The 25,007-nt window shown below is 42.0% G+C and overlaps 1 long non-coding RNA gene across 1 annotated transcript in view; it reads right to left on the bottom strand.

Moving 5' to 3' along the window:
• Positions 1-10,431: 10,431 nt before the first annotated feature.
• LOC311598553 overlaps positions 10,432-25,007 on the bottom strand; it is a 172,616-nt gene continuing 158,040 nt past the window's right edge. Inside the window, exon 5 of the long non-coding RNA XR_014779566.1 lies at positions 10,432-10,491. This is a non-coding gene — a long non-coding RNA (uncharacterized lncRNA). The remainder of the gene's footprint in view (positions 10,492-25,007) is intronic.

Below are 25,007 nucleotides of genomic sequence, written 5' to 3'. Positions count from 1 at the left end.
CACCTGGTGCTTCTGATACACAAGCAGGTGGAACATCAAGCAGGCGGGGCGTCAGCTGGGAACTTAGGAGTTCACTGTTGGTATTGGATGGCTGAAGTCATAAGTGCTTCTCTTCAATTGTTCTAAATGCTGGAACATCATCACCACAGACATTAGAAGTACTATGTGGAAAACAGTGAGAAAATGAATCGAACTTCACAAGCCAGGCCCCCTCCATTGTCTGCATTTCTCTCAACAGTGTTTACCTTCCAAGTTTCTACAGAACAGCTCACTAAGGTTTGAACGCTCAATGCTTTTCTAGCTCAAAGTTCTAAAAATCCTTCTACAATACTCCCAAAACCTACAGCAATACCCCCACAATCCTGGTACCAATTTCTGTCCTATTTAGGGTTACCATTGCTGTGATGAAATGCCGTGACCAGTGGCAATTTGAGAAGGAAAGTGTTGACTTGGTTTACACTTCCGCATCACGGTTCATCATAAAATGAAATCAGGATAGGCACTCAAGCAGGGTGGGGACCTAGAGGCAGGAGCTGATGCAGAGCCCATGCAGGGGTGCTGCTTATTGACTTGCTCTGAATGGCTTGCTTAGCCTGCTTTCTTACAGAACTCACACTGAACTCGCCCTTCTCACATCAATCATCAAACAAACCAAAGAGCAGCTTGGTCTTCATGTGGGTCCCCTGGTGAGTGGACTCTGTTGCCTGCTTTTAGTTCACTTTCCCCTTGCTGGGCTGCCTTGTCCGGCCTTAGTGCAAGAGGATGCACTTAGTCCTGATGTGACTTGATGTGCTGGAGTGGATTTTTGGAGAGGGGCTCTGCTTTTCTGAGGAGAAAGGTAGGGGAAAGAGGGAAGAAGACGGGAGGGTGGGGGCTGGGAGGAGAGGAGGGAGGGGCTTCATTTGGGATACAAAGTGAATAAGTAAATAAGTAAATTTAATTAATTTTTAAAAGGAGAAAAGAAAAGAGCGCCGGGCGTGGTGGCTTGCATCTTTAATCCCAGTAGTAGGGAGGTAGAGGTAAAGGCAGGTGGATCTCTGTGTCTTCGAGGCCAGTCTGGTCTACAAAGAGAGTTTCAGGACAGCCAAAGCTAGTACACAGAGAATCCTGTTTCAGAAAACCAAAGAGAGGGGGAGAGAGAGAGAGAGAGAGAGAGAGAGAGAGAGAGAGAGAGAGAGAGAGAGAGATATCGATCTTATAGGGATATTTTCTCAATGAGGCTGCCTCCTCTATGATGATTCTAGCTTGTGTCAAGTTGACACACAACTAACCAGCACATAGAACAATAATAGCTCCATACAGAAGGAAACACAGAGGTTTTGCTATATCAGGAAGATCCACGGCAGTGGTGGGGGCGGGGGGAGAGGGAGGGGGTAGGGGTGTACAGACAAACTTCTGTATTCTCTCTAGTCAGAATTGTTAATATTTCTTCACCTCTTTTCAAGCATACCTTTTTAGAAAGACTCATTCGAAAATATTTGTGTTAAGCATAAATTATTTTATTTTAAAGCAATATGTCCTGAAAGCACCATCTTTTCAACCTTCCAATGAGTCTCTTTCATTCTGAGACACAATTAATCACCTTTTTCATGAGTTCTGCAGCTCTAGTTGAACTAACTGAGAATAAAAATCAAATAAGCAAACCTGATATGTGCAGACACACTGACATTTTTCTTGCTGTTATTCTCTCAATAATATAATGTCTAACTATCTATCCCTCACATTGCAGTCAGTGATATGGTAGGCTATATTTGAGTCAGAGTATAAAGGAATACACACACACACACACACACACACACACACACACACACACACACACACATGCCAATACTGCAGTATGTTACTAAGAATGATGTGTATCCTTAGATTTTGGCCTATGCAGGGCTGGACCTAATCCCCTACATCAGTGTCTTTCTATTCTTTTAAGTCTGTACAACATCATTCAAACTGTACTGATAGACTGTCAGAAATGCAATACTCCCCCAGGCAGTTTTACTAAAAGATGTTAAGGAACTTGGTTTATCTCACCAAGAGAAAAAAATAAATACAGTCTCCCTGCTGAAAAGAGCTGTCACTTTCATTTCCTTCCTCTTTTGGAATGCATAAGATATTGAGTTCAGGTGAGACAGAAATAAACTTACAATAATGTTTTACAAAGGGATAAACATACAGCTGGCTCCATGATGATTTTCAAGGAATGAAACCAGTTCTTCTATATCCATTTATGTTGGCAAGCTCAAAAGAAATTAAACTGGCAGAAAATTCAGCAGCATGACATCTTGAAGTCCCAGCACAATAAATATGTGTCGGCGGAATATCTGAATGCTTCAATTAAATGTGCTCTGTTTTGATAATAGCTGAGCCAATTAAGCTATATTTCATAATATAGTGTAGGCTTACATATACCCAATGGTATCTTATTTCATTTTAACACAATGGTGCAAATAAATATTTATTTAGACACCTATTTTGAGATATTTGATGGTAGTATTATCAGGGTTCCTATCACACAGTTTTAAAATGTCTTGCTTAGCACCAAATTGAGAGATCTGAATGTAATCATTGTCTCAAGACCTCACCAGAAACCAGGTATTATGCTACATATTTTAAATGGGAAAGTTATAGCCCAGAGAAATGTACTTTTACCTACTTGCAGGAAAAGGCAAAGAAAAACGGAAACAGAACCAACCCAACAAGCATTTACCAACGATGCATGCTTCCTTGGGCATCATAAGGGGACCCATGAAAGCCACTGGAGCAGTTCTACATTTGCCACCTGCAGATGTCGGCTGCCCCCGGGGGACAATGGTCTCTCCGCATAACCCACCTACACATCTCACACAAATACTTTGCACTGGCAGAATTTAAACAAAATCCCTACTGGTTGGTAGGGCTTCCAAACTGCTAAGTCCCTTGTTTCAAGACAGAGTTTAAGAAAGTAAGGACCACACTATGTCTAAGAATATCTAGCTTCGTGTTCCAGACACATCTACTCAGAGCTCCAAACAAAAACATTAGGTTTCTGACTACGCTGTCAGAACTATGCATACAGAATCTTAAAAGAACCCCCTCTTCTCTATAAGTTAACCTATCTTATCTCAATACAGCATCACAGTACAGATCAAGACATGCATTACTGTGACTCAGTAATTTCCTTTTGCTTTCCTTCCTCTTTTATGTATGCTTCATACAGGGAAGAAAGAAGGCTGATTCTTATAGCCATCAATATATATGCAGTAAAAGTCTATGCATATTTTTAAAATGAATTGGAGACCGGATAATCAATAAGTACGTCACATTCATATTTTTTTAAAGTATAATTTTTCACATTACAATTAACAATAGAATTGATCCTAAGTGGGACTAGAATAGCTTGGATTTTAAGGGGATGAAATAGTTCTGAAATAGTTTTTATTCTGGCTCAATCAATCAACCAAAATCCAACTTATCCTCTGTGGTTAATTTGTAAAAGTAGAGCTTATAGATGTATAGATCTGGACGTTCCTGTAGCTGTCACCCTGCCCTCACCCAGTTCCCCAGGCTCTACAATCCCCATTCCTTAGTGAGTCTCAGTCCCTTTCCATCACGAAGAGTTTAACCACATCTATACTGCTCTCTAATGCCTCTTCCTGGGTCTATTTCCATTTCTGATTCATCCAGGCTTCCTTCTCTGATACTATTTCAAACATAATGTTTTCCTACAATCAGAATCAGCCATATCAGATTTCTCATTAAGCTCTCTCGGTGTTTCTGTGATGCTGGAAGCCATGCACATTGATGTTGGCACCTCACTACGTTTTGTCCTATCAAGCACACATCAGCTGTTTATGAGGAAGAGTGCTTTAGAGTGACTCTAGAAATTCAATGAAGCAAGTGTTTGGAATAACTATATTTGCTTCAACATTATTGCTGCTAGAAAATATTTTGATGGGTTAATTGAAAACATATGGAGAAATTTCTTCACAGATTGTAAATCTTAATCTGTAAAGAGCAAGAAGTCAGTACATATTTGAAAATTGTTTTATTTCTAGCTCTTTTTTTTGTCTTAATTTTATTACTTGTATTTCACCAGATAATAATGTATTAATGATTGCTATAATATGCTTTGTATTAATGTCATGAGAATGCTTGCTGAAATCAATGTATTCCTTTTATTTTGGGGGATGCTCATAATATAGTTATACCATTTCTCTATTATCTCTACTCCCTCCAAGCCCTCCTACAAATACCCATCCTTGTTCTCTTTCAAATTCATGACATCATTTTTTATTAATTATTATACATTCCTTATGTATATATGTAAATATTTATAAATATAGAACTAACTTGAAAGCTTCCAAGGTACCAAAAATTTCATGCAAGCTTCCAATGGAGAGAAACAACCATCAGTCCTACCCATCTATGATGACTATGAACATGAATGACCAGTATGGCATGATAATCCTAAGTATGCTGTAGTGGCACACATATCTGTGCAGTAACCAACAACTTTCTAATTGAAAGGTCTGCACAACAAGAGAAAAATCTTGCCTGTACTAGAAAGCTAGCCAATTACTGACACATCTTGCTGAAAATTTTGAGTTTGATTTGAAAGGCTGGATCTCTCTTATATCGTGAGTCAAATTGAATCATTTACTTGTATACGTGTATGTTTATACATTATATTTTTAAGTAAACTTACTGGACAGCCATCTTACTTCTGACTACCATGGCAAATTAACAAAGACTGTGTAACTTAAACAGCAAGCATTTACGTCTCGTGGTTAAGAAATACAAAGTCAAGAAAGACTATGTCTAATTATATTTTGCTACCTGACTCCTAGACATAATCTTCTCTCTGTGCTGCCTTATTGTGGAGAGAGGGGTGGGAATTCTCTGGAATCCTTTTCATAAAGCCATTAATCCAATTCTTTAAGGTTCTATCATTATGACTGAATAAATAGGCTCCAGAAAGCAAACCAATCCCTGGTTCAGCCATGGAGACACTTGGAGGGTGCTATAGATGTGATCCAAAGGGACCCCACTATACTTCACCCTGGCAGCAGAACTACCCATGGAATACTACTTTGCTGATATGCACATTATATGTAGGGTCATTGAAGTTTACACTCAGAGAAAAATACTTGTGATCAGCCAGTGAACGACAGTGTTGTATTACCTGTAAGGAAGTTTTGAGAGGCCAATTTGTGAAGCCATGGAGGTAAAGGCTAAGTTGCAATGGAAACACATGAGTTGTATGAAGAGTCTGGCCAGCAAAGATTCAGGCAGTGGGTGAAGCCAACACAAAACAAAGGCCTTGTGGCTGCCAATAGCAAGCCATATGGATAGGGCTACCCAAGCCCACTGGAGACAGATGACACCACCATGAGGCCCACATGCCACACACAGAGAAGTTAGGGTGGTAATATTTTCTCTGATGCATTTCAGCATTACTTTTGTCCAGTGTGTCTTTGCTACTTTCATGTTTTTCTGTGAGGGAGTAGGAATGTTGGAAATATGCAATTTGGTCTTGTTTTTACAGGGGATGAAAAACTAAGAGACTGATTTGTCCCTTGGAACATACATTGAAACTCTCAAAGTTTTGGGGACTATTAAGACTTTTGAGGTTAGACTAAATCCATTTTTTTTTTTTATTATGAGATGACTATAGGTCTATGGGCACAGGATGGCTTGTTTGAATTTGAAACATACCACACAGGCTCATGTGTTTGAACACTCGGTCTGCAGATGGTAGTAATGTGGGAGATTGAACCTTTGAGGCAAGAGGCATGACTAGTGAGGTGGTCACTGAAGGTCAGCCCTTAAGAATCATAGCCCAGCCTGCTTTCAGTCTATTTTTTTTCTGCTTCTTAACTCACCAATATGTGAAGATAGTGGGACACATATCCCCTCTACAATCACTTTCACTGCAGAGTGGTAGTCCCTGAAACCACGGTGCAGAATATACCTTCCTTCTTTAAGTTGCTTCTATCTGATATTTTGTCAGAAAAATGATTAAAGTAGCTAATGGAATGGGTTTGCCATCCAAATCCACTCGAGCATACACTTTTTAATTGAGGTTTTCTTTTTGCGGATTGGTTAATCAGAGTGTGTTTGTTGATCAGGGTTCCATCCCTGTATCAAAGTACAAAGAAACAAAGGTTGAATTTAGCTCATAGTTTTGGATGTTTTTGTTCACAGTTGGCTGGCTCTATTGCTTTAGGCCTGTGACAAGGGAAACTCCTAACAAAAGGAGCCTCATGAGACAAAATTTCTTGTGCCAGGACACCCCATAAACAGAGAAAACAAGCAAGGGACTAAGATGAAGACCCACCTTTCAAAGGCATGCTGTCAATGACCTACTTCCTTTAAGTAGGCCCTATATGCCACAGCTTCCACTACGTCTAATAAGTTGCTTAATTAAAAATCTATTAATGGATCAATCCAATTGATGAGGCAGAGCCCTCACACCATAATCACTTTCCAGGAGCCTCATCTCTGACCATTCTTTCTTTGTATTGTGAACAAAGCTATCACCACATGAACCTCTCAGGAACACTCTATCCACAAACAATAACTGATAAGTATATAATACACTGTATTTAGTTCATATAAAATTCCTGCCATGTTTCAAATTTATGATATATAAAACACTAAGCCAAGTAGAAGTTAGCAATGTCTCCAAAAGAGAAGCATCATTGAAAAGTTTGGCTCTGTCCCAAATTCAGAATATATGCTGCTGTTTAAATCACTTACTACTTCAGGGTTTGTCAGTTGATTACTGAAAATTACTTTATAGTTGAATTTATGAGAATGATAATTCAGTACTGAGTATAAATTCTAGGGTAAAGAAGAAACTAATATGAATACAATAACATAAATTCTAAAATTATATAACTACTGGAGTATTTACTGGAGAACATGTAATTTTCGCAATGGCTATTCCATCCATTAAAATGGCTCCCTCTCCTTGAGCCACCATTAATTGCCCCTAGTGAGAGGTGTGGCTTCAGGAGCTCCCTCATGCATGCTGAAATGCATTGTGTACAGATAACCAGAGATGCAATGAATTGATAAGTGCAATGACTGTGTCATAGCTGAAAATGTTGTTTCAGAGAATTCACCCCCAAACTCTGACTCCTACATTTTTGCTGACCTCTCGTCTGGATGTTCTCTGAGTCTTTGAAGGGGTAATATGAATGTCCCTTTCAGATTGGAACATTCCATAGTCACTTTGTCTCCACACTTGACTCATTTGGAAGTCTCTACATTAACTGGCACCAACTAAGAAAAGAAACTTTGAAGACTGAGAACAGCACTAATCTATGGGTATGAACCCAAATATTTTGAAGGCAATTTGTTACCTTTATCATTTAGTGAATGACAGTAATATATTCTCTACAATGGCCCATGACCTCTAGTCCATGGGTTCTTGATCATATTTACAGTACCAGGAATGATTTCCCTCATGTGGGAATAGGAAACAGTTGAATACCTCCATAACAATCATTTCACTTTCACCAGAGGATATATCTTGCAAGAAAGGCTTTTGTTCTAGCACATGGGGCTCCACAGCAGAGTACAACCACTGATAACTTAACCTCTGTGCAACAGCTTGCTCACATCTGTTGGCTATGTGAAAGCTAGCCAGCAGGTAGGAAACTGCCAGCCTAAATGTAGCTTGAGTTCTTGGTATCCTGCAGATGAAGTGTGTCTTTAGGAATAGGATCTTAAAATCTAGCTCTGGTGGGCAAGCAGAGCTTGTAATGTTTTGGAGGTTTCTGGACTATCCTACACCTAGTGCTGTGATTGCTTTCAACTTGCTAACCTTGGGCATCTGTAGAAGTATTATCTATCAAAGCCAGATGCCGACACTGAACCCTTCCTTTAAGATTAACTTTTTAATGGACTCACAACATAGTAGGCTTCCTTAACACTATTTCTATACATCCTTAACTTTGGTTAACCTTTCCCCTCACACTCTTCCCCTCCCAACGAACCCCCTCCATTTCTAATCTCTCTAAAACTGCACCTCCCCCCTATATTCCCCATTCTGTTATCACATCACATGGGCTCTTTCTAGCTCTCTTCCCTTAACGGCTTTTCCCTTCCTCTAATGCTCACTTTCTATCTTTCTGGCTTTTATGGACTTTTCAAAAATACTAGGTAAAGAATCCCAAGTTGAATCCATCCATACATATGTCTTGTCCTGGATCACCTTGTTAAGTATAATTCGTTTTCAATTCAATCCATTTTCCTGAAATTTCATAATTTCACTTATCTTTACAACTGAGTCATACTCTGTTGTGAATATATGCCACATTTTCATTATCCATTCATCATTTGATGGACATCTATACTGATTCCATTTCCTAACTATTGTGACTAGAGCTAAGTTCTCAGGTCTCCATAGAATAGAAATATCAATTTTCTAACCCCCAATGTGATGCTCATTTTTAGATGGGGCCTTTGAGATATAATCCTGGTCAGATGGAGCCAATAGGTAAAGCTTCAAGGTGTGGTTAAAATCTTTAAGAAGAGAACTAGTCACACACACTTATAATCCCACTACTCAACAAAGGACCAAAAGTTTAAGGTGAGATCAAGCTCTTGTCTCTACCAGCTGAAGTCATAACTATTACATAGACTTGTTCCAGGTGGGAAAAAAGACCTTACTAGAAACTCAGCCTGCCAGTGCCTTGATCTTGGACTTCCAGCCTCCATGGACAATAATGTTTGTTGCTATCTGTGTGTGGTATTTGTCATAGCAGCCTGAGCTAAGAGGGATAGAGTAAAGTAAATGGACAGGGAATACATATGGTGCAAGGGTTACTTATTTCCTGTGTCCCTGAGCAAGTGATGTAGTCTCTCAGATTCCACTCTACTGAGACAACTGTCCCAGAGAACCAACTGATACAAGGTCTTTAAACATCCCAGGGAGACGAACTCTGTGCCCCTTATTTGGCCATGTCCCCTTGATGGGGAGGCCCAGTGGCACTCGGAGGAAGGGTTGCAGACTACCAAGAAGAGACTTGATACCCTAGCATCATATTCAAGGGGAGGAGGTCCCCATCAGTCACAGTCATAGGGAAGGGGAATGGGGTGAAAGCGGAAGGGAGGAAGGAATGGGAGGATGCATGGGATGGGATAGCAATTGAGATGTAATATGAATGATTTTATTTTTCAATAAAAAATTTTAAAAAACATCCAAGGGAAACAGCTAGAACAATAAGACCTCTTGAAAGAAGAAGGTGGCAGGGAGTTTTCCATGTACAGTCAACATGCAGGTGTTCATTGTACAGTTATTTCTTCCCTATGTAGCAAATCATAACAACCAACTGCTTTATAATAAATTTAGGACATCCTCTTGCAAAATAACCACACATGCACGTCAAATGTCGCTGTACAATGTCCTGATTCGAAGACCTAATCTTGCAGGAAGGGGTAAAGCACTTGTCCTATATCTGAGATGCTTTTAACTTTACTGGCGCAAACACTTAAGTGGCCTCTGATAAGTGACCCATCACTTACTGAGCTAATTGGCAGTTTCTCTTCAAGGAAGTAAGAGATGGACACTCACTATCAAGATAAAGGATGCAGTTATCAACCCTTTCCATACTCAGTGAGGAATTGCAGTAGGTGTAACCTCTGCCTGACACTTGTTGCTGTTTCAATTCTCTGGCATTTCTGTTGTCTCTTTCCTTGAACACCATTTTTAACTCTAGAAACTCTTTTATGTAAAGTCAGTTTGGAAGGATGAGGAAATACTACAGGAGGACCATTTGAAATGTTCACAGGGAACCTTCTAAGGTGTTTTGTTTGTTTGTTTTTTATCTGTTTGTAGAATAAAGATTATTTTGCTCAAAATTGTAGTGTCCTAAAAGTGATTTTAAAAAAATACTTTGGTCTCCACATTAAGATGATGCTTATCAAGAAGTGGAAAATGAGCTGCAAAGCTGCTGAGTCACCAGCCTCCGAGTCCTGCACAGACTCAGTCTTACTGAGCAAAAATAACAAGACACACCTAACTGTGTATGGATAAAAAGGAAAAAGCATTTTATAGTTTAAGATTGGAACGTGGGTACTAGGAAGTAACTCCTTTTGTGCTTGGCTTCTAAGACCTGGTATTTGAAGGCGATTAGGTATCAGAGAAATGACATTCCACTTGCATGAACGTTGTGAACGTAAAATCTAAGCTCCTGAAAGAGAACTGCCAAGGACACTGCTCGGCTTCCTACTGTAAACATACGAAAGTCTTAATTCTAACAGAATGTGTGCAGAAAGGAATGTTTACATAGTGATACTAGAAAAGTTGCCTAAACCTCAAGCTTCACAGAGGCAAATAAAGGGACCCATGGAGAGCAACTGACCTCATAGTCTGCGGAGACTCTAATCAGTTGATTAAATACAGTTTCAAGACATTCTGGAATAGCATCCCAGGTACTGCGGATTGCTGGCTCCAGGTCCTCTGCTCTGCTTCTACTCGCATAGGTGGTGTTCTGCATCAGCATCCTGCAGAAAGGGACGACAGCAGAAATCAGAAAATGCAAGAGAAGTGACTGCTTGCTTCAGAAGCTCAAAACTCAGAGCAAAGGTACAAGGAGAATGTCCGTTGAGAAAAAAAAAGAGAAACTATCCTCCTCGCTTTTATGTTCTCACCTCCTTCCTTACTCACAAAGAAAGCTTTATCCTCTTGGGGGAGGGGGAGGAGCCATGAGATTCTTCTGGGTCTATGAAACTCTTACCAGTCTCCATGCAACCACACATAGCAGACAGAGTTCACATGGCCCTTCCCAGAGATCCGAAGAGTCCTAGGCAGAAGCACCCTGCAGTAATCGTTGCTGTTGGAGCTTCTAACCATACGACGCTGTCCTAGACAAATACAGGATAGCATTGGCCTAGGCTGAAGCATGAGCAGGGAAAGTGTCTAGGTAGCTCCTGGGAATAGCTCATGGTGTAGGCCCAGAAATAACAAAGAAGGATGGAGCTGGGGCTTTGCTGAGGTTGAGAACCGAGTCGAAGGGCAGCGTTAGGTGGCTTTCCAAGATCTAGATAGGAGAGCAGAGCCAAAGTCCAGACATGAGAGGACAAGCAAGGGCCAGGGAGCCGGGGTCTTCCAGATCTAGTGAAGAACATACGCCACTAGCATCTTGGAGGTGTAAGTTTAGGGAAGAAAGTTGGAACTGGAGAAAGAAACTAGAATTATCCAAACTCAAGTTCCCATTCTTGTATAGAATGATGCCCTATGAGGGTGAAAAGAGAATGAAATGACTTTTTAAATAATAGGGATTATGAAACACAAGCATCTGAGATTTGGCATTCCTGGTTGCCTACTTATTTTTCAGTCTCCTGAAGTAACTCTTATGATGAAAGAGAAAATGATTACTTTTACTGAGACCAGAGATATAGTGTAGGACGAACCTGGCCCCTGATCAGAGTGCCTCGGGCTGTTCTCTTCTAAGGCAATGTGGTAGGGCCATGGTCTCTTGGTAATGTCTTAGTCACTACAGCCCCACATGCACCCCGAGCACATCGCTCAGGGACTGAACCTCTGTCAGTTGTTGCACCATAAGAATTTGCTCTCATCCACAAGGCATGTCCCGGAGTTGCTGCGCTTGCCCTCTGGTCCCCAAGCTCTGCTTCCTCTAACAGCTTCTCTGAGTCTCTTTGTGGGAACCTGCGCTTGCACTTGCTCTGGCAGCTGGGTTGCTTCTGAAGGGTCATCACTCTTCTGCAGGCTGTGGTGATAGGGTGGACTTTTAAACTCTTGGCAGAAAAAAAAAGGTTACTTCCTGCTCAAAGGGAAAGATGAAAGGAAACCCCACACTGTGCAGAAGCACAGACACCCTGGTGTTTTCTACTCAGCTTGCCCCAACATAGCATCTCAGAGTATCGCTGCCTCCTGACTTCCTGACCCAGACCTCAGGAACTGCACCCAGCTCAGCTGATGTCACACCAGCAAAGGGGAAGACAATTTGTGAATACATGGGTAACCAACTTCAGGTTCTTCAGTGTTAGGGCAAATCACCGCATCCCCCACAGTTTTCTGCATACATTTAACTAAGCACACTCTGTAATGAATAAGTCCATGTTATGCATTAAAGAATAACTGCCCCACTGACTTCCTTGAAAAGCACTCCCCCACAGCAGCTACATTAGGAAAAGGTGGCAAGATGACATTGGTGATCATTTGTGGGAGATGAGCGTCAGTGTCCCTGATCATATCCTGTGACTTGACTGTGAGCCGTGTTAACTCAGAGAGGTGTTCCGCATCTGTTTAATTTTACTTCCAAAAGTAAAAAGGAGGTCATGGGAAATCCTGGTGTGGTTTGAATAATAGAGGGTAAAAGGTCTGTAGTTGTGGGAAGAATCCTGAAGAAAACTGCATCCCTGAGCCTCATCCAAAAAACTGTTCTTGTAGGTCTTCCTCGTTTCTCGAATGCCTGCTGACCATGGGGATCTGGTAATTATCATGAGGCATCTTCACTTTTTTTGTAGAGATTATCCCTTCTGTCTGCCTCCTTGCTGCTTTAAATGTCCACAGCACCTGATACATAGGAAGAATTCAGTGTTTGGTGTTACAACTGGATTAGAGAAAGATTTGTCATCTCTGTCTCCCTCGTGGATCCTAGGGAATAGACAGGGGCTTTCGTGGAGTGTAAAGGTGCATCCCACAGAGCACAAACCTCTCCTTAGTGAGAAGAGGAAGAGGAGGGCCTGGGGATACAGTTGAGTTGGTACAGTGTTTGCACAGCATACATAAAAACTTAGGTTCAAGCCACATTTCTTCATAAACTAGCACTTGTAATCACCTTGCTCGAGAGGTGTCAGATGGACGAGGCCATTGTTGGCGACATAGGGAGTTTGAATCCAACCTGGGGCGCCTGAGATCCTGCCTCATACAGATGGGAGAGAGCTCCAAACAGAAGTAACAGGATCTCAATGAGAATAGCAGGCTTCCCAGACACTACCTCACCAGGCTCTGACTCTGCTGTTCCTTGATTTGCCCCCAGATTGCTTTGGAAGCCCCAACTCCCATGCAGATGGCAACAAGACATTCTGGAAAGACATATGTAAAGCCAGAGTCAGAGGAAAACAGGAAGGCCATTAAGAAATCTATAAAACCAAGAGAAATGCAGACATGTATCTTACTATACCCGTTCAGAGAACTTGAGAGTCAAAGGACAAAGGAGCAGGCCTCCGCAGCAGAATTTTTGTCTTGCGGTGTAGGTTATACAAATTGCGGATCATGGGTGGGTAAATGGCTGGATACTGGAAATGAAAATTACTATAGTTTTTCTTCTCCTTAAGTATGATTTGCTGTACTAAAGGTAAAAATGTGACTTTGCTTAGCTTCTATTCAAGAGATATTAATTCTCCCAAGACACCAACACACCTACTCATGCTAGTGATGGGACATCCATTTCAAATGTTGACATTTTGTTTATCACAAATTGGATTTGAGGAGATTCTTTTTGTTTTTATAAATACTGTATCAATCCAGGGAGTGTAACAGAGTGGCAATGGAATGTGTGAGGCCCTGCCTTCAATCCCCAATACCAAAACGAAGGTACTGCCTTAGGCTGTTACGCTTCTTTTTTTTTTTTTTTTTTTTATCTCTGAGGGTTTTTTGTTTTTGTTTTTGTTTTGTTTTTATTTTTGTTTTGTCTTGCTGCTGTTGTTTTGGTTTGGTTTGGTTTGGTTTTGGTGCCTTCTTAATTTCTGTACCATATCAGGCTATTAAGGCCCCTATGACAAACTAGACAAAAACAAGATGGTTTAAAACAACTCAAATAATTCTTCATTATTCTGAAGCCAGAAGGCGAAATGATGTCAGCAAGATTTTCATCCCTTCAAAACCACTAGGAGTGACTATGCTGTTGCATACTCCGGATCTTGTTGCTTCCTAGCTTATGGAGCATCCCCCTGACCCATGCTACCATCTTTACATTATTTTCCCATGTGCCTGTCAAGTTTCCCTTTATGCCCCTTTAACGAGAATACCTCTTGCCTGAAATTCATGACAGTCTCCTGGTTCTTGTTTACATTTGCAAGTAAATAGGTCACCCTCTTGAGGGCCAGTGATCATATTTGGGTCTACATTCCGCAAAGGGGGCACTATTCATTCCACGATGTACCCCAAGACAAGCACCTCACTTGCTTATTCTAAGCCTTAGCTTCATCACTGGAGTCACAGTTAGTTCTCATCATAGTTGGTGTGAAAATAAGTGGATGGAAAAATGAAAAACAGTAAACAACACACAAAAAAGGGGGAGGATGTTCTAAAGCCTGATCTTTTTCATAAAAGGAGTGTCTAACAAGAAGGAAAGGGTGGCGGTTTCCTACACAGAGGACTTTCATACATGCCTTGAAGTTGTAGAGAAGTCACTGACATTGTGTCACTACAATGGGATGCCTTTTTTTCTTTATTACACATAATTTTATCTTTTCCTTGCCTTATTTCATTTTAATATTTACTTCAAATGCGCGCGCGTGCACACACACACACACACACACACACACACACACACACACACAATCCTATTGATTTTTTTGTGTTGCTAAAACCACAGCTGTATGGCTGTCATGAACTAAAATTCTTCAGGCGTGATCTTCTTCCTAGGATCGTGGGAAAGAGCAAGCTACTTTTAAAACACACACATGCACACACTTCTTGAAGCCATATGGAAGTTTTATTAATGCAAATTGAACTTCATTTTCTCCCAGCTTCCCACAAAATTCTCATCGGCAGAAAGAAAATTTTCATCCCTTAGTAGGACTTGTTAGGATAATCCGCCTAAAACTGAATGTCTTGCCTCAACTTTGAGATATGGAAATCGTTCACTACATATGAATGGCATTAGGGAGTTCACTACAAAATGAGAGTAAGAGCTATAGTCAGTTGTTTTCTTAAAATCTTGCTTGTTTTTTAACAAAGTACAATTTCAAACAAATCTACATGTGAATTTTCGCAATATTACACAAACTGTGTATGTTATATCAAAATGTGTATAAATTCATGTATTAGAGTAAATTTCCCAACTTCAGTATGTTTAAAAATTGGCATCATGTGAGCAAATCATTTGCAGATTGCTAGACAGAGTGAATAGTTTGACAGCATATGGAGACTATTTATGGACCACAGCAATTTCCACACTGCTGATCATGTGTAAGATAAACAATGTAACTGAAGTGAATTATTACTATTCCATTATTTTCATGGTGTATTACATTTAATGTTTAAATAGGGAGATTCTCTCCTATGTGCCTTGCTATTCATTGGTTAAAAAAAGAAATTATGCTTTCTGTATTTTGACTTTAGCAGGAAACATGCTTTCGTCTTCCTCAAAGCCAACTGATATTTGCTTCCTTGCTTGCTTGATTTCTCGAGACAAGGTTTCTCTGTGTAGCCTTGGCTGTCCAGGACTCACTTTGTAGACCAGGCTGGCCTCAAACTCACAGCAATCTGCCTGCCTCTGCCTCCCAAGGGCTGAGATTAAAGGTGTGTGCTACCATGCTTGGCCACCTAATATTTCTTCTATAAGATTATAAGATTAACTACCAAAGCATTAGGTCAAAGGAAACTTGTACATGTGCAATCAAAGACTTAGAAAGTGTATAGTGAGGGAAGAAGATGCGAAATGAAAATGCCAGTTGCTAAAAATGTGAATGTGGTCTTAATATGCATCATTTCCTCCCAACTAAAGCCCTATGGATGAATCCCATGGATAGAAAAGATCTCAGTGAACATTGAAAGACCCCTTAGGGTACAACTGGCTACTTAAAACGCCCAAGTGTCTTTTGGATGTCCCTTCTTCAGCTCTAGTGCCCTGCTATGTCTTGAACTTGAGTGTTCTCACTGCATCTTAACTGCCCTCTTCCTTCTGAGAGCACCTCGAACAGCCTCTATACATTGCTAAAATCATTTATCCAAACAGCAGATTCAAGTGGATCGCATGACTAATGGTCTTAGTTACTTTCCTATTGCTGTGGTAAAGCACCATGACCAAGGCAACTTACAGTTTCAGAGGGCTAAAGTACATGATGGCAGAATGGAAAAAGAGCTGAGAGCTCACGTTCTTATCAACAACCATGAGGCAGAGATGGATCGAGCACTGGCAATCGCATAAGTCTCTTGAGACTTCGAAGCCTACTCCAAGGGGTGCACTTTCTCCCACAGGCCACACAACCTCTTCCTTCCCAAACACTTCTTTTACTAACTGGGGACCAAGTACTCAAATACATGAGCCTACGGAGGCCGTTCTCATTCAAAGTGCCGTATTCCACTCCCTGGTCTCCACAGCCTCATGGCTATGTCATAATGTAAGATGCATTTAGCTCAACTTTAAAAGTCAGCATATTTCTTCACAGTCTCGAGACAGCTTAAAAGACCAAAGTCTAAAATCCCGTCTGAGACTCGAAGAAGCATTTTCTTAACTGCAGCCAAAATCGCAATACTTGATTCCATACATACAGTGGCATAGAATATGCATTACCATTCTATAAGGGAGGAGTCAAAGAATGGTCAGAAAAATACGGAAAAACAAGACTGAAATCCAGCAGGGCGACTTCCAAATCCTGAAGCTCCATGTCTGATGCCAACAGGCTTAAAGGGCTTCCTCCTTCCAGCTTTGATGACTACCACAAAGTTCTCTCTCTTGAGGTGGGTTCTCTCCTTGTAGGCAGCTCTTATGAGCAGAAATCCCACAGCTATGGCGCCTCTAACATCTTGAGGTCTCCAACATAATCCAGCTTGTGCTTCTACATCTTCACACAATGGCCTCTTGAGGACGCCTTGGCCACATGCCTGGCATCAGTGGTTCTTCTTAAGCATGGAGGAAGATTGCATGATTCCTTTATTCGTGTATCTCTCATGACTCTAAAGCTAGAACCGTGTAGACAACACCGCCAAGTTTGACCGCCACTCAGGGTGCACTCTGGCATCTGTGAGTCACATTCTTTGCAGCTTTGATTTGCTGTTGCTGTTTCGTAGGAGGGAAAAATCCTTAGGCCTTTTCTTTTTAGAAGTTGGAAACTTAGTTGGGTGGGGTCCTGCCCTTTCTGCATCCCTCTCTTCATTCCATTTTGGATTGGGCTTTTAATCTTCTCCTCTCTTTCAGCACAAGCCCTGGCTCCGACACTAAATTTCCTAGTGCTTGCTCCTTAAATAGTATACTAGGTTTTCCCTAGCTGCTCATTTTCATTATAGACCTGCAGAAGTGTGATTACTAATAACCACAGAGTCCGTATTAGGCTGTCTTGAAATCATATCCACCAAGGAAATTAGCCCACTCCTTCTCAGTTTAGATCAGGCAAATTTTTAGGACAAAGGCAAAAGGTGGTCATATTCTTTGCCAAAATACCATAATAGTCTCTAACCTAGTTGCTAATATTATTTCCTCCTGAGCCCTCTTGAGCTGAGCTTCCATAGTCTAAATTGCCCTCAGCACTACTGTTTCCCAAGATCCAACTAGGAGCCCATTAAGCTCAGCTTACAGTGTTCAACTCCTTTCCTAGTCCAAAATCCCAAAGTCTTCCACTTTCCTCCAAAATCCAAGTGGTCAGGCCTGTCTCAGCAATATCCTAATACTAACTTTGATCTCATTTACTTTTCTATTGCTGTGAAAAGAACACTATAACCAAGGCAATCTATTTTTTTAATCTAATTTGGTTTACATTTTCATAGGGTTATAATCTGTAGTTGCAAAGTGAAGAAGCAGCTAAGAATTCACACATCTTGATACACAGCTACAAGGCAGGGAGACAACACTGGGAATCAAAGCTCATGCCCAGTGACACACCTTCTCCAAGAAGGCCACAACCCCTAAGCATCCCTAAACAGTGCTATCAACTCAAATACTCAAATACATAAGCTTATGGGAGCCTTTCTCATTGAATCACCACCATGCTGACTCCTGATTTCCGGTGACTTGCTGTACAATGATGTTTTAACCCCACAGCCTGACATTCTCCTGTGCATAGTGAAAAGTGACACAACACCCATCCTGTTCCTATGTTCCCTGTCTGTCTCCAACTCTTGAGATTGAATAATCCATAGTTTAACAATTAAGACAGAAGAGCAAGTGTGAGAGACAAGCCTTCCTTCGACCCTGAAACACCTGGAACAATGGAAAGGCAGTATTTATGTGTAATGCTTCGGGTGAGGTACAGAGGTATAATAGAGCCAGCCTACAAGCAAACCAATAGTGGGGGTGTTTTTATAACACATATTGAACCCTCTTAACATCTTACTCCACACTTTTAAGTCACAGAGCTACTTATTTTTCTTTCTTTCTTTTTTTTTTTTAGATACACATTTTTTTTTCTAAATTTTGATGTCCCATGTTTTTACTACTTAGGGACATAAATCCAATACTGAATGTCTGAGTTCCTATAAATTGCAGCTACTGATAAAAACTGAGAACTCACACAATAAATTACAGCACAACCTCTGTAGTTACAGGGCTCCCACTTAAGACTTCCAGGAGCACCAAAGGTTCCATGAAATGGTCACTGACCGCAGGAAATAAGAACTCAGTGTCCCGTGTCAGTCTCATTTAACAAACTCCTGATTACAAAGAAAGAAAGAAGGGATAATATGGGGAAATTTTGCCCTGAGGAAAACTGGCCTCCAGGTGTAAAAAATGTAAATCAGTGCAGTCATTATTAAAATCACTTGGGAGGATCTTCCAAAAAAAAAAAAAAAAAAAAAAACGGAGTTACTGAATGATCTAACTATGCCAAGTGGGCATACAAAGCTGAAGATCCTCCCAATTGATTTTAATAGTGACTTCACTGATTTATATATTTTATACCCTGAGGCCAGTTTTATATGACTACTGGTGTTATTTATGGGAGCTCCATCTTTGGTGTCTAATAATTACCTACGGTTCTTACCTCCCAATTTCACTACCTTAGAATTTGGGATTTCAACAGATGACTGGGGTGTGGGTTCAATCATCCAGTCCCAAGAAGAGCTGTAGAGCCCCTGTACTTATCCCAATTATTGGAAAACAGAGTCAGGTTACTAACTAAAAGCTACCCCTTGGAGGTTTTCTCTATGTTTATGCTTTTAAGTGAATGTTACACCCAGTGCTGTAAAAAGCAAGGTAAGGTAGTCATCTATCAACTAAAACCATAAAAGAAATGATCCTCAAATTGAGCAGCTTTAGATATAAAATCTACTTTCTATAGTTACAGGTCAGGGGCTTACTTTGGACTGCAGGTATCTTGAGTTTGGTTTTGTATAAATCTCATGTTCTGAAGAACAGGTGGAAGAAACAGTAGCTAGCAGGGACAAACTCTTCTAACAGTGATCTCAAAGGATGCCCATGATCTGTTTGGCCAAGACAAGGTATGTGGTCAAGTCCAAAGTCAATAGAGATAGAAAATGGACTCCTTTTCCCCTGAGGTAGGGGTTAATGAAGTCATCAACACATACTCTGTCTTACAACAAGAGATGAAGTTGTCACCTTTATGACAGCAGTGGCTGCCATAGTGATTTAGTGCCACAACAGCGACCAGGTGTCCTGGTGCTCTTCCCTGCATGCATGCTTCATCCTGTGCTGTTGGTGGCAACCATCTGGATTGCCACCGTAAGCCCTGGATCACTGGTGTCCTGTTTCTACCAGCAACAAGCTTACCCAAGTCCACACCTACTGTTATGCTCCACCGGATTTCAGAAGCGCATTTTGAGGGCCTCATCTCTGAAGCTGCTTCTGGTACCTATTACACTGTCAAACACCAAATGCAGTGCTACACCTGGTATCTGTTTGCATACTTTATGAGATCCCAGACTCAATATAAGGATTTTATGCATCCCAGATAAAAAACAGAATTGATATTTTGAGACCTATTATTGTTTTTAATTATGGAAACTTACACATGTCTCTGTGTAGCACATGTAAAATGAGTGTTGGTTCTCAGAGGAGTCTGAAGAAGGCATCGTGTTCCCTGAAGCTGGAGTTACAGGTTGTGACTCCAGATGGTTGAGAAGCACCTGGTGTGGATGCTGTGGTCCTCTGCAAGATTCTCAACCAGTGAGCCTTCCTCATAAGAATTGATATTTTAAGTGCATTCAAGCCTTCTATGAATCCCATAGCAAAAAATGAATAAAAATATCTGGCACTATTTGCATCTCAGGTATTTTTTAAATGAAGATGGAAAATCCCTAAGGTTGTAGGGTTCCAAACACAAGGCTAATTTTATAGAAAGTCTATAGATTTTGGTGCTGTGTAAAAAGTGTGTCCATGAATATATACAAAATGGAATGTAATATCAAACAGTAATGCTTAAAAAGGCGGAAGCATCAATGTTAGTCATAGAAGAGAGCCACCTGTTTCCAAGAAAGCTCATTCATATAGCATCATTATTTTTTTAAAAAATCTGGAAGGTTTATACAACTCTGCAAGTGCAACTGCAGATTTAGAAAAGCTATCTGGAAACACACTGACAGAAAGCCTAATTATTCCTGGCTTAAGAAAAGGAAAGAAAGAAAGAAAGAAAGAAAGAAAGAAAGAAAGAAAGAAAGAAAGAAAAAGAAAATCTGGGGCCTTAAAAAGGTGTTTTGAATTACCAGCTAAAATGATTATTGGATATCATATCTTCTTAGACTGAAAAAATTATGTAGATGCAAAAATATGTCTATTTTGGGCTGTCACATCAAACAACCACTAATCAAATATTATTTACTTCTTGGTCAGAGAGGCAAAGTAAAAGTGACAGCCTGGGCAGTTCCTGATGCAAACCTGACAGTACTTCAGTGATGAGGAGACACCTGTATCTCCTCCCAATAGGCCATCTGGTGCTTCTTGCTGCCTGGTTACCTTCAAAGCCTACAATACAACACAGGTGCAAATAAAAGACAAGATGTGACGCTTTTGTCTGCAAAGTAATAAGCTCCGCATTTGCATCAGGTGCTAAAACTGCTCTCCTTAGGAAGGGGACCTAAAGGGTTTTAAATACAAATGCCAGGCAGGGCTGATCAGCAAGGACATATAAAGCCCCCTGCCACCCGTTGTGTCTGGGAGAATCTGAGTAGAATTTTTGTCCTCATCTTACCTTCACATGCAGTCATAAGCTCTATACTTGCTGGGGTTCCCACGCTCAGGCATGATGGATCTAGAGATAACTTGGTAGACTACGACTGAGATGACCATGTGTGATTATCAACGCCTGTGTGCTGTGTCTAGACAGCTTCTCCTAACATGTATTTCCCTGTGAAGGTAAGCTGTGAAACCCTGGGATGAAGAAGGCCTAACATGACCTCCCAGTTCACAACCATTTTCATATCTTGATTTAATACCAGTTCTTGCCCCCCCCCACCCCCTTCAGCAGAACAGTAGGACGCACATTCGCCTTCCTTAAGGTTAATCCTGTAGTAGCCATATGTCCTGCATGTTTCAGTTCATGTATTAATTGTTCATAAATAATTACAGATGATGACAAGAAGGAACAGGGGGAGAGAGAGGAGATGGAGGAAATCTAGAGACAGAGAGTCTCTAGATGTGGCCTCTGTCTGTTTCTCACTATAGTGAATCTCTCCCTTATGTCTCGGGGTCATTCAAAGCTGAGTAGCTTGCTGAGGTAAGAAGGAGCAAATATGTGTCACTTAGGCCTCCTCTGAAATGTCCATTATTTTGACCAGGAGTAAGGACTTTCTAAGCATGTAGATAGTCTTCCAGTCTTCTTTCCCACTTAGTACCAGGAACCTGAGCTTCAGCTGGAGGTGAAAGGTGCAAAGCCTGATGGCCACACTCTCCTGACTATAGATGGAATGAGTGATAGGAGTTAGGGTTAAAAGCAAATTCTGGAGCAAGGTCTTGTGCTCACCTGCAACCCAAGAACATGGAAGGATGGAGCAACCCGAGAGCACGGAAGGATGGAGCAACCCGAGAACACAGAAGGATGGAGCAACCCGAGAGCACGGAAGGATGGAGCAACCCGAGAACACAGAAGGATGGAGCAACCCGAGAACACGGAAGGACGGAGCAACCCGAGAGCACGGAAGGATGGAGCAACCCAAGAGCACGGAAGGATGGAGCAACCCGAGAGCATGGAAGGATGGAGCAACCCGAGAGCACGGAAGGATGGAGCAACCCGAGAGCATGGAAGGATGGAGCAACCCGAGAGCACGGAAGGATGGAGCAACGCAAGAACACGGAAGGATGGAGCAACCCGAGAACACGGAAGGATGGAGCAACCTGAGAACATGGAAGGATGGAGCAACCTGAGAACACGGAAGGATGGAGCAATCCAAGAACACGGAAGGATGGAGCAACCCGAGAGCACGGAAGGATGGAGCAACCCGAGAGCACGGAAGGATGGAGCAACCCGAGAGCACGGAAGGATGGAGCAACCCGAGAACACGGAAGGATGGAGCAACCTGAGAACACGGAAGGATGGAGCAACCCGGGAACATGGAAGGATGGAGCAACCCGAGAGCACGGAAGGATGGAGCAACCCGAGAGCACGGAAGGATGGAGCAACCCGAGAGCACGGAAGGATGGAGCAACCCAAGAGCATGGAAGGATGGAGCAACCTGAGAACACGGAAGGATGGAGCAACTCAAGAGCACGGAAGGATGGAGCAACCCGAGAACACAGAAGGATGGAGCAACCTGAGAACACGGAAGGATGGAGCAACCCGAGAACATGGAAGGATGGAGCAACCCGAGAGCACGGAAGGATGGAGCAACCCGAGAGCACGGAAGGATGGAGCAACCCGAGAGCACGGAAGGATGGAGCAACCCAAGAGCACGGAAGGATGGAGCAACCTGAGAACACGGAAGGATGGAGCAACTCAAGAGCACGGAAGGATGGAGCAACCCGAGAACACAGAAGGATGGAGCAACCTGAGAACACGGAAGGATGGAGCAACCTGAGAACACGGAAGGATGGAGCAACCCAAGAGCACGGAAGAATGGAGCAACCCGAGAACACGGAAGGATGGAACAACCCGAGAACACGGAAGGATGGAGCAACCCAAGAGCACGGAAGGATGGAGCAACCCGAGAACACGGAAGGATGGAGCAACCTGAGAACATGGAAGGATGGAGCAACCCAAGAGCATGGAAGGATGGAGCAACCTGAGAACACGGAAGGATGGAGCAACCTGAGAACACGGAAGGATGGAGCAACCTGAGAACACGGAAGGATGGAGCAACCCGAGAACACGGAAGGATGAAGCAACCCGAGAACACGGAAGGATGGAGCAACTCAAGAGCACGGAAGGATGGAGCAACCTGAGAACACGGAAGGATGGAGCAACCTGAGAACACGGAAGGATGGAGCAACCTGAGAACACGGAAGGATGGAGCAACCCGAAAACACGGAAGGATGGAGCAACCCACAAACATGGAAGGATGAAATTCAAGAATAAAAAGTTCGAGGAAAACCTGTGTTACCTACCAAGATCTTAGAGGAACAAAGAGAACTGAAAACAAAAAGTAAAACTTCCTCTAAAGATGCCTTCTGACAGCATAACCCGTTTCTCTGTATTCCCAGATACAGAATTAGAAGAAATAAATACAAAGAGCTATTCTAGTTTGTGCATTTTTCCACCTCTATTCCCATATGCAGTGAGATGTTCTTGAGTGGTTCATTTCAGAGAAGACTGTGAAAATCACAGCCCATGTGTTAATCTTTGTCCAACACAAGTCTACCCAGCCTTTGATACCTTGTGTTGAAAGTCCTGCAGTCAATTCATTCCATGAGTGTGAACTTGGCACTACCTCCAACTTAGCCTTAGGAGACAGCTGCCAGGATCCAAATACTGCTATTTAACTTTACATAAAATATCTACTTCTCTGATTTTGAAGCAAAAGCATGTTGCTTTAATTCATGAAACATGGACCAAACATTCTCTTTTGCCCAGAAAAAAAAAAAGTGAAAGGTCCTGCTTGCTCACCTACTGCACAGAGACTGTGTCAGTGTGTAGTAAGAAATGACTTAGTAACAAGCAATTCCAAAGTCTAGCGCACCAAAACAAGCAAACAAAAAAAAAAAAAATAAGACACAGAAAGAGGGCAGGAGGGGGTGGTGCAACGGAGGAAGAGACAGAGAGAGGGAGGGAGATTTCTCCTTCACACTTGTAGAACAGAAGTTGGCTATAGACTTGGGCCCTGCCTAATGGTGAGTGAATCAGGCTGATGGCACAGCGAGGTTTCAAATGTTGCACATTTTGGAGAGAAAAGACATTCTGAAAGCTATTGATCTTGGAATTAAATAGTTCAATTCATACTTCATTGGCTCCTGCTGGTCCTCAGGCCTCACCACTGTGCACGCACGGCTGGAAACTGAGCATTTATGAATCCAGAAGAAGATCACTGAGTTTTGGAAAGCAGTCTTAATGACGATCACTTTTGAATTCAGCTTCATTTAAACTTTCAGAACATGAGCAGAACACAGCCACATCCCTTGCCAGCTTGTAGCATCAATGGCCTCCAGCCCAAACGTCAAAACCGTCCTTGTTTTCCTGTAACCTCGTGAGCCTAGCCTGCGCCAGTTTCGGCGGTGTTCCATCTTTCTGAGCTCCCATCACGACAGTCTGTCATGCTCTGTTTATAGGGTTCCGAGGACTGTCTGGTCTGTAGCTACAAAGCCTTCTGCACTTTCTCTGAGGGCTTCCGGGCCACATGGCCAAGTTCTCAGAGCAATTGACCCTGTTCCTCGGTACCACTTTCCACGCTGGTTACTTTCCTTGTAGCGGTAACCAAGGGCCTGACAGGAGCAAAGTAGGAAGGAAGGGTTTCATCTTCTTAGCTCACAGGAAGAGATTCAGTGTCTTAGAGAGACCCAGTTCACCTTGACGAGGAGGGTATGGCATAAACAACTCCTTGTCATCCTGGCTGGAAGGCGCAACTAGGATTCCTCAACTCCTCATACCTCAACATAGCAGGATGCAGAGAGACAAGACCGGAAGTGAGGCCTCTCATCAGTGTGACTCGCTTCCCTTGGTTGACTGCTGTAAAGGTTCCACAACTTCCCCCCAGATACCACTACCACATAAACCTTTGAGGGAACACGTCC

The sequence above is a fragment of the Acomys minous genome (assembly GCF_964271855.1).
Source record: "Acomys minous genome assembly, chromosome: 5".
Classification (NCBI taxonomy): domain Eukaryota; kingdom Metazoa; phylum Chordata; class Mammalia; order Rodentia; family Muridae; genus Acomys; species Acomys minous.
Note: the sequence above shows the minus strand (reverse complement) of the source record. Positions and strands in the feature narration are given on the sequence as shown.